General features: G+C 35.9%; 2 pseudogenes; both read left to right on the forward strand.

Moving 5' to 3' along the window:
* Window positions 1-5,781, forward strand: part of LOC124236815 (UDP-glucuronosyltransferase 2B31-like) — a 406,660-nt pseudogene extending 400,879 nt beyond the window's left edge.
* Window positions 5,782-7,097: 1,316 nt separating this feature from the next.
* Window positions 7,098-18,357, forward strand: LOC124236816 (UDP-glucuronosyltransferase 2B18-like; annotated as a pseudogene).
* Window positions 18,358-21,163: the final 2,806 nt, after the last annotated feature.

A 21,163-nucleotide genomic window follows, 5' to 3' on the forward strand; every position in this document is an offset into this window, starting at 1 on the left:
CAGTGGCAGCCTGCTGCCCTTTGATGCCTTCAGAGGACTTTCTGCTGTATTAGGCTGAGAAGCCGCAAGCCTCACTGTCCAGCTTGCAGAGAGCAGAACCACTGTCACTACCTGCAGGACTAGTGGCTCCTGGCCACCAATATGTGCTGCCCAGTGCATTTTCTGAGTCCAGAAGAGGAGTGAGTTTTTCTCACTTATATTAAGCGAGTTCTAAATTCTGGATCACCCAACCTGTTCTTGGTCATCAGGCCTAAGGGAATGTGCACACCAGGCGTCATGTGGACGTGGACATCTGTCATCTCCCTCATGCCCTACACATCCCTTTGAAATATTTGGAACAGAGGGGTGCAGAGAGCCTGAAACTCTTAAGAGAGACAATCCAGAAAGGGAAGCAGGGCACACAGAAGAGGCAGTTAAATGGGGAGATTTAAGTGACTTGCAATCCACACAGTGACTCCCAGAAAGCCTTGAAGATCCTGCAGTCCTTGAAAGCAGCCCAAGAGTTAGTCTCTTTAACACTCCCGGGTGTTGTGGAAGGCCTCATGCTAAAATGGATGGCATGTTTGTTTCTGAATTACTGAGTTGACTGGTATAATCTGACCTGAGAAACGTGTGGATTGTCATATAATGCACAATTTAGAGAATTTTTTGATTGGGCAAGGTGGAAAAAAAGCAGAACAGGCAAATAATCTGCAGTTTAAAACACAAAATCTTGTCATTATCATTTTACCTCACGTGTTCGACACCCGTTCAGTGCTGAAAACACCAGGCAGTTCTCGGAAACGGTATTAACAATACATTCATTTACTTTTTTTTCAGTATTGTACAGAAAAGCCTGGAATTTTACAAGATGTGTGAATACCTTACCTTTTTACAAGGGGCTTTTTTATTGTAATTTTTTGGCTGATGTAGTTATAAATGTTATAATACTATTTGTTAGAATTGTCTTCTGTTTTCAGTCCTTGAAAGGAGCCCTGAACATATGAGATGTAACGTTAAGTGTCAGGATTTCGTGTTTTACTAGGAGTAGAATTGCCGGGTACATGATAATAGTTGGTTTAACATGTGAGGACTGGCAGACTGTATTCCAAAGTGGTCGTACCATTTTATGTTCTTAGCAGCAGCATATGAGATTTCTAATTTCTTCACTTCTTTGCCACTACTTATCTGTTTCCACTTTTTTGATTTTAGCCATCCTAGTAGTTGCAAAGTGATAACACATTGTGATTTTGAGTTACATTTCAGTGAGGCCTAATGATATTGAGCCCCTTTTCATTTGCTTATTGACAATTTTTATATCTTCCTTGGAGAGATGTGTATTCAGAATCTTTACCCACCTTTCAATTGAGTTGTTTTGTCTTTTTGTTGTTGAGCTGTAAGAGCTGCTTATGCATTCATGACACATTCTCTTATCAGATACATGATTTGCAAATGCATTCTCTAATTCCGTGGGATGATTTTTCAAGTTCTTGATAGTGTCCTTTGGTGCACTAAAGTTTTTCATTTTCATGAGGTCTAATTATAACTATTCCTACTTTGGTTGCTTGTGCTTTTGTGTCATAGCCAAGAAACCGTTGTCAAAGGCAAGATCCAGGTTTACTCCTGCTGTCCGCTAACAGTTATATAATTTTGTCTCCTACATTTGGGTTTAGATTCACATCGAGTTAATTTTTGTAACTGAGGTAAGAATCCAACTTCATTTTTTCGCATTGGATATGGATATCCAATATTCCCACAACCATATTTTAAAAGGCAATTGTTTCCCCAGTGAAGAGTTTTGGCATCCCTGTCAAAAATCAATTGACCATAAGGTGAAGGCATGTTTCTGGATTCTCACATCTGTTTTATTGATATCAACATCTGTCCAAGGCAGTCTTGACTTTTGTAGACTTGTAGTAGGTTTTGCAGTCAGGAAGTATGAGTCCGTGGACTTTGTTCTTCTTTTTCAAGATTATTTTTTCTGTTCAGGTCCCATTGGTATTCCATATGAATTTCAGGATCAATTTGTCCACTTTAACAAAAAGGCCATCGGAATTTTGGCAGGGATTGCATTGAATCTGTGGATTGTTTGGAGTTTATTGCCATTTTTACAATGCTAAGTCTTCCAGCCTGTGGATATAGGATGCCTTTCAATTTGTTTTCTTTAATTGCTTTCAGCAATATTTTTAAGTTTTAGGATACAAGAATTGCACGGCCATAGTTAAATTTAATCCTAAATATTTCATTATTTTGGAAGCTATTGTAAATAGAATTATGTTCTTTTTGCATTTTTCATTGTTAGTGTAGAGAAATACATGGACTTTTGTGCATGAATAACTTTATTAGCTCTAATACTTTTCTTTGTGGCTTCTTTAGGATTTTCTATATATTAGATCATATCCTTTGTGAACAGAAATACTTTTACTTCTTGTTTCTAATCTGGATGACTTTTATTTCTTTCTCTTGTCTACTTGCTCTGGCAAGAACTCTCAGTACAATGTAGAGTAGGAGTGATGAAAGCAGACATCTTTGTTTCAATCCTCATCTTAGGGGGAAAGCTTTCAGTCTTTTCTAATTAAGTATGATGTTAGCTATGGGCTCTCATACATACCATTATCATGTTGAATAACTTGCCTCTAATACTACTTTGCTGGCTGTTTTCACAATGACAGGATGTTGGATTTTGTTCAAAGTTTTTCTGCATCGATTGAGATGGCCATGTGTTTTTTTTCTCTTCATTCTCTTTATGTGGATTATTACATGGATTTTTTCTATTGAACCACGCTTGCATCCTGGGATAAATCCCATTTGAAAATGCTGTATAATTTTTTATATGCTGCTAGATTCAGTGGCTGGTATTTTGCTGAGGATTTTTCATTATATTCATTCATCTATCTTACTTAGAGAAAGGTCTATTTCAATCCCTTGCCAGTGTTTTAATTGAGTTATTTGTCTTCTCATTATTGGACTGTAAGAATATTTTATGCATTATCAGACATTTGATTTGCACATATATTCGCTGATTCTGGGGGTTGATTTCTCACCCTCTGATTGGTGTGCTTTCAAGCAGAAAAAATTTTAATATTGATGAAATAAATCGTTAATGGTTAACTTTTTTCGAATTCCAAAGAAGAATAATGTGGAATTTGTAGTGCCTAGCATGGAGACCATCAATGCAGCGTTTATTACCACTATCAGCGTTATTCCCTTATAAGGACGGTATCCCCTAGGAATACTTTAAATATGTATTATCAAGAAGAAAACAGTAGTACAATTGAATTTAAAAATACTTTTAAATGAGGCAAGAAAAAATAGAAAAAGAAATATAAAGCAGGTTGGACAAATAGGAAAGAAAATACAAGACAAGATAGTAGATGCAAATGTAAAGATGCCACTACTTATAGTAAATCTAAACAGACTAAATCATTTAAACACAAAGATTATCAAACTAGATTTCAAAAACTAACTATGTGTACTGTTTACAAACAGGCTTACTGGAAATGTATAAGAAGATTGTAAGTATAAAGGAAGGAAGAGATCTATTCCAACAGTAACCATAGAAAGATGCTGTACCTGTACTACTATCAGACACAGCAGACTAGGAGCACTAGTAAAAATAAAGATAAATACTTTATGATGGCAAATAGGTTAGTCTTTCAAAAGAAGTCAAATTATTAATTGGTAGCATCTACAGATAAATCCTCCAAATAAACAAAGTAAAAGTAGACAAAAAGAAAAATGGAAACCAACAAATCTATAGTCATAATAGAACATTTTTAAGTACGTTTCTCATGAACATAGCAGAAGGTGACGAAATAATGAATAGATATGAAGAAGATGTAAAAAATGTTATGAAGAACATATATGTAAAATGTAACCTATGTTATTTATATGATAATGAGGAAAACACAATTTTAAAAAGCATACAGAATTATCAATGGAATTGGCCATATGTGCTGTGGCATAAACCAAAATGCAGTACTTGAAAATTTTCATATCATATGGAGTATATCGTCTGGACAGACTAAAATTTTATAAATTATCAAAAGAAAGATAACTAAAAATCTTTAAATTTTGGAAATTAAGCAATACCTTTCTAAATAGTTCAGAGTCAACAAATAAATCATAAGCACACATGCAACTTCTCCTCAAATCCACTTCTAGGTATTATGCAACAGGCATGCATAAATATGTAAACTAAAAGACATATACAAGAATGCTCATGACAGCATTAGTAGTAATAGCCAGTAAATTAATAACAATCCAAATGTTAATCAATAAATGAAGAGATAATTTCTGGTGTTGTCATGCAATCAAATATAATACAGCCAGGTAATCAATCAAAAGCTGCTAGAAAAAAGACAAAAACAAATGAGTACATACTATAATTCCAATAGGTAAACAAGACAACTAGACTACAGTATTTAAAGTTAAAATTCAGGAAAAGGAGTAGTGAAAGGGTCCAGGAAACTGCGGTGCTTCTATGTAGCTGTGGAATCCTATATCAATACCTGCGAGTCGAGACATTAGTGTATGCATTTCAAAACAATTTTCTAGCTAATATTGAAATTTTGAGCTGCTCATTTAGGATATGTGCATTTTTCTTATATATCTCATACTTAAAAGGAATGTTTTACAAAATGTACTGTATTTAGAAATTCTAAGGAATCAAATAGCACCAAAAAAATACAAAAAAAACCCCACAAAGAAATGTGGGGGATTCTATAATTGCATGGCCAGGAAAAGCCTCTCTGAGATGTTACCACCTCTACTGTAAGGAGGTGGAAGCAAGCTTTGAGGTGTTGCAGGGAAAAATGGTCCAGGAGAGAGACAGAGGAGACTAGGTTTACAAAGATGAGGAGGTGAGAACAATTTAGGTAACTTCCAGAATGAGCTAGAAGGCCAAGGTACCTACTACAGGATCTGCATGGAATAAAGTGATAGAGAGGTTGCCAGGGATATGAACACATAGGATCCTGTAGGGCAACCACCAGATTTAGAATTTATTCTAAAAGGGAGGAGAAGCCAGACGGAAAGTTTGAGCAGGAAACTGTCGTATTGGATGTCTATTTCAAAAGTGATTCTGGTTGGAGGAAGAAAAATAAAGACCACAAGGTAGAAGAGAAGAGTAGAAGCACAGGGACTGGTGAGGAAGCAATTCACCCAGGATGATGCAATTCTTCTTTAAATATTTTGTAAGGACCATCCTACAACTGCATTTCCACCATCTCATATATACCTCTTACAATGTCTCATATCATTTCCTCTGCAAGAAAAGATTACATTATGCCAACTTAACTTCACTTTTTAAAATATTTATCATTCATAAAATTCTAATTGAAAAGCCAAACCATCTATGATGACCCAAATAAAAATTTACTATTGCTTCTGCAATTGTACAACATTGATTTTACAACATACGTATGGCACATTTCAAAAGCCTTACATAGGAATGATATGCATAGGTCATATAACTTCATTTCAGTTGTGCTATCTTTGTGTTTCTCCCTTAGATATACATAAAATGCTATGAAATTGTCAAAAACTCACCACAATCAGCCAATGAAACCTGTACATCGAGCTGTCTTCTGGATCGAGTTGGTCATGCACCACAAAGGAGTCAAACACCTGCAACCAGCCTCCCACGACCTCACCTGGTTCCAGTACCACTCTTTAGATGTGATTGGGTTCCTGCTGGCCTGTGTAGCAACTGCTGTATTTGTGACCACAAAATGTTGTCTGTTTCATTGCTGGAAGTTTGCTAAAACAGGAAAGAAGGAAAAAGGGAGTAGTTATAGCTGAGGCCTGAAGCTACACTGCCTCATAGATAAGAGTTCTCCAGTTTATTCCAGAAAGAAGAACATATGATGTAAGGGTCCCTTCCTCTTAAGACAAAATAACCTTTCACAATTTACCTTCTCAGATCAATGTTTGTATTAAAGGAATTTACTTGCTCTTTAAGAGTTAGAAGTATGTTATTCAAAGAGAAAAAGACTTAGGAAAAAATATATTAGGAATAAAACTATATGAGTATATACTGAAATTTATTATTCCAACTCAAAACTTATGCCAAAAAAAATTATTAAGCTTAATTGTTTCAAACATTGCATACGGACACGAGAATATTAAGTAGTCGATTGACATTATCGATATTATTGTGCAAGTGCTTAGAATATTTTAACTTCATTTTGATGCAGAACTTGGTAGTTTATCTTTTGCTAAAGATAAAAGATAAGGATTTCTTTTTGCTAAAGAAACTATTCCATAGTTAGAATTGTATAAAATGATTCAGCCTTCAATTTCCTTTTGGGAGACCACTAATGCTACTTGGATTTAGTGTGCATCCAACCTCAGCATGACTCCTTGCCTAAAGACATGGCAAGATGTTTGCCTTCATGCAGTTTAACTCCTTTTCCAGTGAAATGTATGTGGATTTAGAAATAATGAATTTTTGAAATAATGATTCTTATTCTATGTAACCACACTAGATAAGCATCTCTCATTCCTTATTTCTTTTCTCAGAAGCCTGCTGTCTCATCCTTTGGCATGACAAGAAATGAATATAATAACCGTTTCCTTTTAAACCTAACCACACTATGACACACCACAATCAACAAAAATGCAAAGAATACAAAAATTATGTGCATTTTTGAAAATGTGTAAATCAAACCACAAGGATTCTCAAGGCCTTCTTGGATCCTACACATCAGGGATTCACTTTATGATCAAAGTGGTCCAAGTTGAGAAACATTTATCTGTACTCCCTCATCAAGGGACCATCATCAAAGTCTCAAAACAAATGTTCCCCAGTCTATGGCATAAATGTATTTTTAAAACAAGTTAAAACTTTGATGCTGAGAGAATTATAGGATAAATTTATCACAGTTTTTCCCATGAGACTCCTCTGCAAAATCGACACATTTTAAAAATAGAAAGTGCCATAATAAATAAATCAATAAAAAATAAAGTGTCACAGTAAATAATATTGTTCAATCATGAATCTTGGCCAAATTTGTTTTTCCTCAAATCTATCCTGCAACACATATAGCAGAAAAAAGATTGCTATCCATTGTATGATGAGAAAGCTTATGTCATAAACAAAACACAAACAATCCAGTATGAAAATATGGAGGATTGAACAGGTGAGTCACAGAAGTAAAATTGACCTATCATGTATAACAAACAGCAAAACCACTGACACTTCAGGAAATATAAATTAAATCAATAAATTATTTTCCCAGAGATGACTTATCAAACACAAGAATCTGAGTAAATTATTTTTCAGGGAGTATAATGGGGAATAACCCTTTCAAATAAAATTTAAACATACCGTTTAACTCTGTGATTCTACATCTAGAAAACTGTCTGCAGAAAAACTTGTGCATCCACATATTATGTGCAGGATGTAGCCTCAAGCACTTAAATAGCTATCCATCAACAAACCTACAGACCTCCTAAGAAAGTTATGTGATATACAGAAATTACAGGTAGATTACAAGCATTATTGATGAATGCTGTCCACATCACATTGCTAAACAAAAAGCTAAACCCAAGTTTAAAAAAATAAGCATTATGCTCTTCTTTGGAAATAAAATTAAATCTACGTAAATCTGTATATACGCAAAGGACATCATTTGGAAAAATACATAATTTCCAATGATGAGAATTTAAATGTTTAAACTGTGATGTCTTCGTTGCTAACTTTTCACAATACTGTTTTCAAATATTAATTGTGTGATTTAAAAAATTAATTAATTAAATAAATATATTGATTCAAGATAAATTCCAAGATTCAGCTATTACGTTATCTGTCCATTTGTGTCATTCAGAATACATTAACTGACCAGAAATCGGGTATACTATCTATTTTATTGAACTGGAGCCCTAATTAAGATGCCTATTTTATGGTTCAAATATCTAGAATAAATATAATACAATGTTTACTAAAAATTTCAATAATTGTAAAAATTTAACACAATTCTTAATGATTTTACTGTTGATATTTAATGAATCTTATAGTAGCTTATGGACCCCTGTTGGCTTACTTCAAAAGGTTATATGTATGGTGATTTAAGGTAAGACTACAGGAGTGGTCAAAGATGACAGCATAGGAAGACCCTGCGCTCACCTCATCCAACAGACACACTGAATCTACACCTTTGTGTATAACAATTCCTGATGAAGAAGAACTGAGATCTGACTGAATAACAGCTACACAGCAAAGAAAAGACATAGGAAAGGATAGGAGAGATGGAGACATAGCATTGAGGGGATCCACACCTCCAATGTGGCAATTGGCAGCAGGGAGCAAAATCACAGGAGAGTTGTACAGGTTTGCCTGCCCTGGAGAATAGCAAAAAATCTGCGGTTGAGAGCATCCAGACTAAATGGGAAGTAAATCCAATTTACCAGCCCCAGAGTATCTGCAAAACAGGCAAGGAGCTGCTGGAACTCTCTCCAGGGTGGGAAGTCTCAACAAGCACCATATTTTACATTCCTCTCCAGCAGATAACACAGGAGAGAGTGGGATCCAGATGTTCTAGCCAGCTTGTTAAGGCTGCTGCAGTGACCCATGAAACCCTGGTCCATACCAGCTTCAGCAAATCCATAAAGGAAGTCTCAGTAAGGCAAGCCCTCAACTCACTAAATCAGTGCCCACTCTGCCTCCAACCATCTCACAAGGTGGGCTTTGGCCAGGCAGACTCTGGGAACCACCCATCCCACATTTGCTTCTGATGCAACTATTCCCCAGCAGTGGCTCCCACATGATGAACACTGGGAATAACCTGACCCCTGCCCACTCTGGCTCCAGCCATCCCCAGCTGCAGCCTTGGTGCATGGTGTCTCTAACAGTTCCAAGCATCCCCCAAAGGCAGCCCAGTATGGCTCACACCAGGAAACACCCAGCCACACACAATCATACAACAGCCATCCTGCCAAGATGGCCCACATGCAGTACTCTAAGACTCTTCCAGCCTGTGCCCACTCCAGCTCCACCTGACATGTGAAGGCAGCCCAGACTCAGCATACTTCAGGAATTCCCTGATCTGTGACCCTGCCAGCTCCAGCCTGCCTCCCAAAGTCATCTGGCACATGCAGTCTACAGCAGGGATACTCCAACACAGGGCCACTCCTTCAAGACTAGGAGAGGGAGCTATTTTACCTAATATATAGAAACAATCATAGAAAGGCAAACAACATGAAGAGACAAAGATTTATATTCCAAAACAAGGACAGGATGAATCTCCAGGAAAAAAAACCCTAAAGAAATGGACATCAGTAATTTACTTGATAAAGAGTTCAAAGGAATGGTGATAAAAATGGTCACTAAACTCAGGACAAGAATTGTGGAGCACAGTGAGAACTTCAACAAAGTGTTAGAAAATATAAGAAAGAACCAATCAGAGCTGAAGAATACAATAATTGAAAGGAAAAATACACTACAAGGAATCAATAGCAGATTAGATGACACAGAAGAACAGAAGAGCAATATGCAAAACAAAATAGTGGAAATTGCCCAAGTAGACAGCAAAAAGAAAAGAGAATTTTAAAAGATGAGAATAGTTTAAGGGATCTCTGTGTCAACATAAAGCATACTAACATTTGAATTATATGTCTCACAGAAGGAGAAGAGAGAAAGAAAGAGATAGAAAACCTATTTGAAGAATTAACTGCTGGAAACTTCCTGAACCAGAGGAAGGAAATGGACATCCAGGTCTGGAAGCACATAGAGTCCCAATAGGATGAACCCATGGAGATACACAGTAAGACATATCGTAATTAAAATGGCGAAAACTAAAGAAAGAATCTCAAAATCAGCAAGGGAAAAACAAGAAGCTACATACAAGGGAACTCCCATGACAGTATAAGCTCATATTTCAGCTGAAAATTTTCAGGGAAGAAAGATGTGGCAGAATTTATTTAAAGTACTGAAAGAAAACACTTGCAACCAAGAATACTCTATCCAGCCAGGTTATCATTCATAATTGAAGAAGAAATAGTTTCTCAGACAAGTAATAGCAAAAGGAGACCATCACCACTAAACCAGCCTTAGAAGAAATGTTAAAGCATCTTCTTTGAGGGAGTGAATCACTAGGAATAAGAAAATATACCAAAAACAATCTCAGTGTTAAAGGCAAATATTTAGTAAAGGCAATGGATGAGCCACTTAAAAAGCTATTATGTGGGGGCCACTTTGTTTCATAGTGGTTAAGATGAACTTCATGCGCTTCACTTAGGCAGGCTGGGGTTCTCAGGGTCAGATCCTGAACACTGATCTATGCATTGCTCATCAAGCCATGCTTTGGAAGTGTCCCACATGCAAGATGAAGGAAGATTGCCACTGATATTAGCACAGGGGCAATATTCCTCAATAAAAAGGAAGATTGTCAATGGCTGTTAGCTCCAGGCCAATCTTCCTCACACCCACACATGAAAACTATTATGAACATTAAAGGCGAAAGTAGTAAAATTCACTAAAACTAGAATAAGTAGTTGAGGGATACACAGAATAAAAAGAGGTAAAAGATGATTTCTAATCTTGTTTCATGAGAGATAATAAAAATGTAGTACTTTGAGAAAGCACTTGAAATTAAGGAATTAGCACCCGAAAATGGACCTCTCTGTATAAAGGCTGATATATATGAACCTCATGGTAACCACAAACAAGAAACCTACAATACTTCCAAGAAATATAAATAAAAAGAAAAGCAAACATAAGAATCAAAAATGCATCAAAACACAAGGGAAGAGACAAAGCCAAGAAGAAAGAAACAGAGAAGAATTACAAAGACAATTAGAAAACAATCAACAAAATGGAAATCAGTACATAGCTATCAATAATTACTTTAAATGTAAATGGACTAAATGCTTCAATCCAAAGACATGTGGTGGCAGAATGGGTAAAAAAAACAAGAGCCATCAATATGTTGCCTATAGGAACTCACTTTGGATCTAAAGACACACACACACTGACAGTGAAAAGATTTTCCATGCAAATGGAAATGAAAAGAAAGCTGGAGAAGGAATATTCATATCATAAAAACATCAACTTCAAAACAAAGACCGTAACAAAAGACAAAGAAGGACACTTCATGGTAATTAGGGGTCAATCCAAGAAGAAATATAAAATTTGTAAATATTTATGCACCCACATATGAGTACCTAAATATGTAGAGACTATATTGACAGACATAAAGGGAGAAATGGACAGTAATACAATAATATTAGAAACCCTTAATACCCCACTTATATCAATGGATAGGTAATCCAGACAGAAAATCAATAAGGAAACATTAGCCTTAAAGGAAACATTAGACCAGATGGACATAATAGATAAAAACAGAATATTCCATCCACAAACTGCAGGATACACATTCTTTTCAATTGCACATGGAACATTCTCCAGGATATATCACAGATTAAGCCACAAATAAGTCTCAATAAATTTAATAAGATTGAAATTATACGAAGTATCTTTTCTCACCACAACAATATGAAACTAAAAATCACTTTAAAAAGAAAACTGGAAAAAACACAAACATGTGGAGACTAAATAACACGCCAGTCAACAATTGATGTCTCAATGAAGAAATCAAAGAAGAAATCAAAAAATACCTGAAGAAAAATTTAAATATGACATGTGAAATCTTATGGTATAGACAAAAGTCATACTAAAAGGGTAGTTTATACCAATAGAGGCCAACCTCAAGCAAGAAGAAAAACATCAAGTACACAATCTAACAATATACCTAAAGGAACCAGAAAAAGAAGAACAAACAAAGCGCCAAATTGGTAGAAGTAAAGAAATAATAAAAATCAAAGTGGAAATAAATGAAATAGAGAATAAGAAAAGCAATAGAAAAAAATCAATGAAACAAAGACCTACTTCTTTGAAAAGATAAACAAAATTGACAAACTTTTAGCTAGACTCACCGAAAAAAAAGACAAGTTTCAAACAAATGAAATCAGAAATGAAAGAGGAGAAATTACAACAAAACAAAACCACAGAAATAAAAAGGATTATAATAACTACTAAAAGCTGTGTGCCAAATAATTGGGGACTCAGAAGGAATGGATAAATTCATAGAACTATGCAAACTTCCAAAACTAAATCAAGAATAGATAAAGAATCTGAATAGACTGATCATTTCTAAGGAGATTGAAACACTGATCAAAAACTCCTAAAAATTAAAGCCTAAAACCAGACAGCTTGACTGATGAATGCTATCAAACAAAGATGACATAATATCTAGCATTCAGAAATATTTCCCAGAAATCAAAGAGGAAAGGAAACATCCTAACTCATTCTACAAGGCCAGCGTTACCCTGATTCCACAACAAGACAATGACCACATAACAAAAGAAAATTACAAGTCAATATCGCTGATGAACACAGATGCAAATGTCATCAACAAAATGCTCACAAATCAAATACAACAATACATTAAAAAGATCATACATCATGATCAAGTGTGATTTATTCCAGGGGTGTAAGTGTGGTTCAATGTATGGAAATCAGTCAATGTGATACACCACATGAAAAAAATGAAGGTAAAAATCACATGATCATCTCAAGAGATGCAGAGAAAGCATCTGACAAGCTGTAGCACCCATGTACAATAAAAACTCTGAATAAAATAAGTCTAGAAGGAAAGTACCTCAACATACTAAAGGCCATATATGACAAACTCACAGCTAACATCATACTCAATGGTGAAAAACTGAAAGCCATCCCAGGAAGAACAGGAACCAGAAAATGATGCCCACTTTCACCACTGCTATTTAACATAGTTTTGTAAATTATAGCCAGAGCAATCAGGAAAGACAAATACATAAAACAGATCCAAATTTGAAAGGAAGAAGTAAAATTATCATTGTTTTCAGATGATATGATTTTATAAAGAGAAAACCCTGAAGAATCCACCAAAAAATTAGTAGAAATAATAAAAGAATACAGTAAAGTTACAGGGTACAAAATTAACATCCAAGATTCAGCTATGTTTCTATACACTAACAATGAAAAGGCAGAAAGAGACATTAAGAATACAATCCCATTTACAATTGCAAAAAAAAAAAAGAATAAAAAACCTAAAAATAAACTTGACCAGAGAGGTGAAAGACTTGTACACTGAAAACTATAAGACATTGTTGAAAGAAACAGAAGAAGACACAAAGAAATGGAAAAATATTCCATGCTTCTGGATTACCATAGTTTAAATGTCCATGCTTCCTAAAGCAAGCTGCACATTCAATACTATCACTATAGACCCAATGACATTGTTCACAGAAAAATAACAACGAATCAAAATTTATATGGAGCTATAAAAGGCCCCAACTAGCCAAAGCAATCCTGAGAAAAAAGAACAAAGCTGGAGATATCACATTCCCTGACTTCAAACTTGATGCAAAGCGACAGTTGTCAAACAGCGTGGTACTGGCACAGAAACATTTAGCTCAGTAGAACAGAATTGAGAGCCCAGAAATAAACCCATACATTTATGAACAGCTAATTTTACAGAAGGGAAGGGAGCCAAGAACATACAATGGAGAAAGGAAAGTCTCTTCAGTAAATGGTGCAGGGAAAACTGGACAGCCACATGAAAAAGAATGAAAGTAGACCATAATCTTAAACTCTGCACAAAACTTAACTCAAAATGGATTAAAGACTTAAAAGTAAGACCTGAAAGGATACAACTCCTAGAAGAAAACATAAGCAGTATGCTGTTCAATATGGGTCTTAGCAGTATCTTTTTGAATACAGTGTCTCACCAGGCGAGGGAAACAAAAGAAAAAATAAACAAATGGACTACTTCAAACTAAAAACTTCTGCACATCAAAGAAATCCCTCAGCAAACGAAAAGACAATTTAATTGGGAGAAGATACTTGCAAATCATAAATCTTCTAAGGGGTTAATATCCAAATTTGTAAAAATCCCCATACAATTCAACAAAAGAAAATAAACAATCCAGTAAAAACATGAACAGAGGATTTGAATAGACATTTTTCCAAATAAGATATACAGATGGCCAGTAGGTGCCCGAAAACATATTCAACATCACTAATTATTAGGGAAATACAAATCAAAACTTTAATGAGATATTATCTTGTGCCTATCAGAATGGCTACAATTAATAAGACAAGAAATAAGTATTGGAGAGGATGTGGAGAAAAAGCAACCCTCATACATTTCTGGTAGGATTATAAACTGGTGAAGCCCCTATGGAAAACAATATGGAGAGCCCCCCAAAAAATTCAGAATAGTACTACCATATGATCCAGCTATTCCACTTCTGGGGATTTATCCAAAGAACACAAAACACCAAGTTAAAAAGATACTGGCACCCCTATGTTCAGTGCAGTACTGTCCACAGTAGCCAAGATTTGCAAAGAACCTAAGGGCCCTTCAATGGATGAATGGATAAACAAGATGTGGTATATATACACAATGGACTACCACTGAACCATAAAAAAAGATGAAACCTTGCCATTCGCATCAACATGGATGGACCCTGAGGGTAGTAGGTTAAGTGAAATAAGGCAGATAGTGAAAGTCTGATGGCACATGATTTCACTCATAAGTGCAACATAAAAAGAATAACAACAGCAGCAAACAAACACATAGATTCAGAGATTAGATTGGTGGTTACCAGAGGGGAAGGGTGGAGAGGACAGAGAGAAAGTTTAATACAGCACATCTCTATGGTGATAGATGGTAATAAGGCTTTGGGTGGTGAAAATGATATAATCTACAAAGAAGTTGAAATACAATATTGTACATGTACAACTCATATAATATTATGAACCAATGTTACCTCAATTAAAAAAAGAAAGAAATCATATTAATCAATGCTTTCAATGTTTGGAGTGCGTCCTTGAAGTGTTAGTCGTCGGTTGAATAAAATTTAGCATCACTTTGATATTTGACATTTTTCAATAACTTACACTGTTATTTATAAAGTGCCAAGAGGCTCTTCTTTTCTACATTTAAAGAATTTTCCAACCTAGCAATAGTGGTAATACTCTGGATTCATGCAAAAAGTTACCACTTGAAATTTCTCTTGGAATTAGTGATTAAAAATTAGTATTCTAAAACAGGGTAAATGTACCTATCAGGTAGAAATTATTTATGATTATTGATAAATTATTAAATATCAAAATTACATAATTTTCACAGATACATAATTGCATACGTTTCTCTTTTTGTAAATCAAAAGATGAAAAACTCTAATAAAAGCATTTATGGAACAAGTGGATATAGTAAACCTCTTTTCATATCACTCATAAAGAAATAAGCAGATTAATCGTAAATTTAGAAGATCAGGGCTAGTATAATAAATAGCCAAAATAAATGTGCAGACCATTAATAATTTGCTACTATTTTAGGCATTAAGATTGTAATCACTGTCTAAAAAAATTTGTATACTCTTGAAACTGTCATTCATAATCTCATTTGTCTAATCCAAGCATGAAACATCATGATTGCATTCATACTTGATTGAATACAAAAAGAGTACATGAAAGATGTTTGCCTATTACATCACTGTTTTAGAACTTCTCATTACTTTGTATCTCTTATCCTCATTAACTCATCTGTCACAATGAACAGGTTTAATTAGATGCCTCTTAATCGATTCAGATTCTGAAATGTTATATCTTAGATGTTTGATTCACGGAATAAGGCGTTTTCTTTACTTGAACAGGTTATATAGAGATTTGATGGCAAGAAACCAGATACTTTAGTGCCAAATACTCCACTCTACAAGTGGATCTCCCAGAATGACCTTTCTTGAGAGACTCTAGAAAACAAACGCTGATATGAGGGTAACTCCAACCAGATGATAATAGTTGACCAGGAAACAAATTTATTGAACATTTATTATTGAAAATTTCAAAATTAACAATTAACTCTCATATTTCTTTCACAGGACTAGGAGGAAGGATACCTGTAACCTTCCTTCTTTTGATTCCTGCACTGCCACCAACTTCCTTCTACCTTGACATATTACTTTCCAACTCAGTGACTCCACTATTTCATTAAGAGAATATATTCTACTAAAGTCCTTCCTCATTTTTTGTCTCACACATTCTTTTTTTTTATGCAGCATGTTCTCTTTCAATTTTGTCCACCTGGCAACCATGTTTTCATTTTTCAAGTCTCAAGTCATACACCAATCTTCTATGTAGCCTTCACTTACCTCTACAGCAGACTTAGGTGTTTCTTCCTTTGAGCTCTGAAAGATATTTTAATGCACATGTATAACAATCTGTTATCTAGAATACAATGCGTCTTCAGTGCCTTATATTGCCCTACTATCATTGTATTCTAAGACATATACTTAATAGTTTGCTGAAATCCACCTAACCCTGTGTCATACAAAACCAAAGCCTTTATAACTCATTGTGGAAGCAACAGCATTTATGAGCTGATCGACCATGGGATAACTATGCTGGGCATTCCTTCATTTGTAGATCAACATGATAACATTCATTTTCAGATCAAACAGTTAATATTGCTCATATGAAAATCAAGAGAGCAACTGTTAAATTGGACTTCAACAAAACGTCAAGTACATATTTCCCAATGCTTTGAAGACAGTCATTAAGGACTCTTTGTATCACAATTTTTATTTAATAGATAGAATTTACACATAGCTTCTTTTGTCTATGGTGAGAATAAGTTTCATGCTATTTTAAGTGGCTAATTTCAAATTATTAACATTAAGTAATCCACCTTAAATCTACTTTTATTTTCATCCAGATATTTATTTCAAAGTTGCATTTTAGCCCCATAGATACAGTGGGTAACCAAGTGGTGCAACAACTTTCTACAAAAAAATGGAAAGTTATATAAACAATGGTAAAAAAAAGACACATTTTTAAAACTATGATAGAACACATACAAGGAAAGAATGATAAAGCAAAAGAAATATCATAAAATATATCAATTCAGTACCTAAAATTTCTGAAACTATAAATCTCTTTGTGCTCAAAAATTGATTTCATTATCATTTTAAACAAATTTTATAATGAAATATAATTTACATACCATGAAATTCACCTGCTTAAGTACAGAACTGAAATATATGTCTTGTTTTTACAGAGGTATGAAGTCATCACCGTAATATAAATTCAGAACATTTTCATCACCACGAAAAGAAGTCTGACGTGTCTTAGAAAACACTTCCCATTCCACCCTGCCCACGTAATTATTCATCAACTTTCAGTCTTTATAGATTAGCCCTTCTAGACATTTCATAAACCCAGAATCATATAATAAACGGGCTTCTACAAATGGCTTCTTTTACATAGGATAATGCTTTGAACTTTCTTACCTGTTATAGCTTTCTAATGCTAAATAATATTCTACTGTAAGGACATTTAATTTACTAATTCATCACTTCATGGATATTTTGGTTGCTTCACATTTGTCTATTAAAAATATTGCTATATATGCTTTTGTGTGGGAACATATTTGGCAGCATCAACCTAGAAGGCCAATGTGCCTACAATAGAGTGTGCATGGGACAAAGTGATAGGCAAAGAGGTTGCCAGGAGTATGAACTTGCACAGTCCTATAGGACAAAAAACAAATTGGAATTTATTCTCAATGGGATGAAAAGCCAGATGAAAATTTTGAAGAGGGAAGTGTCATAAACTGATGTGTTTCCAAAAAGCCACACAGTCTACTGAGAGAAAAATAGACAGTAGAGTCACGAAGAGTAGAAGCACAAGGACTGATGAAGAGGCATTTCATCCATGATGACACAATTACTCTTTAAAAACTTCAACAGCACCATCTTTAATACGAATTTCTACCATGTGAGTTACAGTGCTTAGAACAGCTTCTACCATTTCCTCTTCTAAAGAAAATTTAACTTACCCACCCTAACTTCCATCTTTACCTTTTAAAATAGTTGTCAAAGAGAAAACTCAAATATAAAAGCCAAATTTCTATGAGGCCCAAATAAATAAATATATTACATCTTTTTCAATTCTATGTCATTCATTTTAAACCATATGAATGACACTTTTCAAACCCTTCATGGGAATAATATGCTTGGGCAAATTAACAGCCTTTCAATGTTGATGTCATTGGGTTTCTTTTTTAGGTACAAAGTGAATATTATAAAATTACCAAGAATTTATCATGATCAACCAATGAAACCTCTAGATCCAGCAGTCTTTTGGATGGTGTTTGTCATGCACCACAAAGACACCAAACACCTGCAGCCACCTGACCTCACCTGGTTCCAGTACAACTCTGTGGTTGTGATTGGGTTCTTAATGACCTGTGTGGAAAGTGTTATATTTATCATCAAAAATGTTGTCTATCTTCTTTGTGGAAGTTTTCTAAAAGAAGAAAGAAGGAGCACTGAATGAGGTGGATTCAAGATGACAGTGTAGGAAGAGTCTGAATTTACCTCCTCACATAGACACAGCAAATATACAGCTTCATATGGATCAATTCTCCCTGAACGAAACTGAGAGTGAAAGGAACACCTTCTCCACAATGAAGGATGAAGAGGACCACAACAAGATGGGCAGGAGCGGCAAAGAAAGGCTTTCAGCAAATATCCAACCCCTGACAATGCAGCATACAATACAGCCATGCACCACATAACAATTTTTAGTCGACAGACTGCATGTACAATGGTGTTTCCATAAGATTAGTACCATATAACCAGGCATGCAGTAGGCTACACCATATAGGTTTTTTTTAAGTGTACTCTGTGATGTGCCCACAATGATTAAATTGCCTAATGACTCATTTTTCAGAATGTATCCTCATCTTAAGTGACACACAATTATAGGGAGGGATTTTACTAAGATGGGGCACTTCTCCTGGAGGAGCAACAAGTTAGTATCCCACTGCAGGATGCTCAGCCCCTGGGACCTGCATCAGAGAGATGAGTCTCCAAAAATTCTGGCTTGGAAAGCCAATGGGACTGACAGCCAAGTGACCCAAAGTGCTATGAGAAACATATTCCTCTTTTAAAGGGCTTGTGTCGGTTCTTACTCTCACAGACTCCCAGCAAAACAACAGCCGTTTAAAAGTACCAATAATATATGTGAAGGAGAGTCATTTGTGAATGTAAAAGAATTGGCTGGATGGGCTGGACAGTTGAAACACTCTTCAGGGACTGAGATGTTGGCAGACACCATTATTGTGCTCCCACCTAACATTACAGAACAGGTAGCATTTCTCAGAGGCAAGGGCAAGCAGTTGTGGCACTATCTCACCACCTTGCTAAATCCAGAGAGATAATGCAGTTGCAGCACTCCCCTATTCTCTGGCTGGCATGGGAGGGTGTGTACACAAGGCATTTTCCTGCTCCCTAACTAAAGTCTGAGAGGCAGGCAGCTGTGACACTCTCCCTCAGGCTGGCTGGGGCTGGAAGATGTAAGCAGTCAACACTCTCTCACTCCCAGCCTAAAACCACTTTCTGTCTCACTCTTAGCCCAAAACCAAAGCAAGAGCTGAGACAAGGCACTCTTTTGTTGTACTGCTGAAACCTGTGGGCAGCCGCATTCAAGTCATTTTCCCTCACTGCCTATTCTGAAGCCAGAGAACAAGCCCTACATGTTACACTCTGAAGCTGCCTAGTTAATGCCAGCAGACTTGATCAATCCACATTGGGGACTCCTCTTAATTGTCTGGCCCTGGTGGTGAGAGGGGCTGGAGTTCCAGAGCTGCATGGCACTGTAACAATTGGAAAAACAGTTCTTGGCAGGCCACCACACCTAGGGCACTGTACAGACAATAGACTGAAACACAACGCCAAACTTCCTGTGAAAAAGGCTTATTAACACAGCCTGGAGCTTCTCCTTGAGGGACAGGCTTCAAGTTTCCAACACATCTAGATGCTAAGGAGGCACTTCCAGGGAACTCAAACAGAGAAACACCAACCCTGTGCACATCCTTGGCCTCACTATACCTCAATGAGACTCTCCAAAGAGGAGCTTACACTCGTCAGGAGCCCTGATATTTGCAACTATTGCCAGGAGGACATCTCTAGATCTCCTAGTCTGGACGCTGACAGGGATTGTGACTGTGACCCCCAGAACTATAGATACATTTCCATACTTTCAAAGCTGCTGCCTGAAAGTCTGACTTCTAATCAGCCTGAATCTAGATGCTAAATGAGAATCTACCCCTTGGAACACTGAAAGTCTAGGTACACCCTCCACAACAGGGGCTTATCAAGTATAAATTAGGAGGTTTACATAACCACAGAGGTTTGAGAGACAACTGAAAACTAGGGTAAGGTTGAATAAGAAGGATCATCACATATACAAGGCCACTCCATCAAGGCTGAGAGAGGTAGCTGTTTCCATTCACATAGAAACAAACAGAGAGCCTAGCAAAATGGAAAAACAAAGAAGTATGCTCCCCGAAAAAGATAGAAGACAAACCCTCAGAGAAAAAAATCTTAATGGTACAAAGATATGCAATCTGCCTGATAAATAATGAAAAGTAATGGTCATTAGGACACTCACTGAACTCAGAAGATGAATGGTTGTATACAGCAAAAACATCAACAAAGAGGTGCAAAATACTAGAAAGAAAGGATCAGAGCTGAGGAATACAATAATTGAAATGAAAAATACAGTAGAGTGATCCAAGAGTAGGTAAGATGATACAGAAGTAAAGATCAGTGGGCTAGAAAACAAGTTAGTGGATACAATGAAAACAGAAAAAAGAAAGAACTTTAAAAAATGAGAAAAGTTTAAGGGACTTCTGGGACAACTCCAAGCATACTAACATTTGCATTATGTAATCTCAAAAGGAGAAGAAAGAGAGAAAGGGAGAGAAAACTTCTTTGAAGAAATAATGGCTGAAAACATCCCTAACCTGGAGAAGGAAACAGACATCAACATTCAGGAAGCACAGAGAGTCTCAAATGAGACAAACCCAAAGATATCCACACCCCGAGACATGCTATAATTAAAATGTCAAAACTTAAAGAGAGAAGCTTAAAAGCAGCAAGAAAAACACAACTAGTTACCTACATTGGAACACCCATAAGGCACTCAGCTGATGATTCAGTAGAAACTTTACAGGCCAGAAGGGAGTGGCATGATATATTCAAAGTGCTGGAAGGAAAAAACTTACAACCAAGAATACTCTGATTGGTGAGGTTATCATTCAGAATTGAAGGAGAGGTAAAGAGTTGCTCAGGA

Source organism: Equus quagga, chromosome 3, assembly GCF_021613505.1.
Source record: "Equus quagga isolate Etosha38 chromosome 3, UCLA_HA_Equagga_1.0, whole genome shotgun sequence".
Lineage (NCBI taxonomy): Eukaryota > Metazoa > Chordata > Mammalia > Perissodactyla > Equidae > Equus > Equus quagga.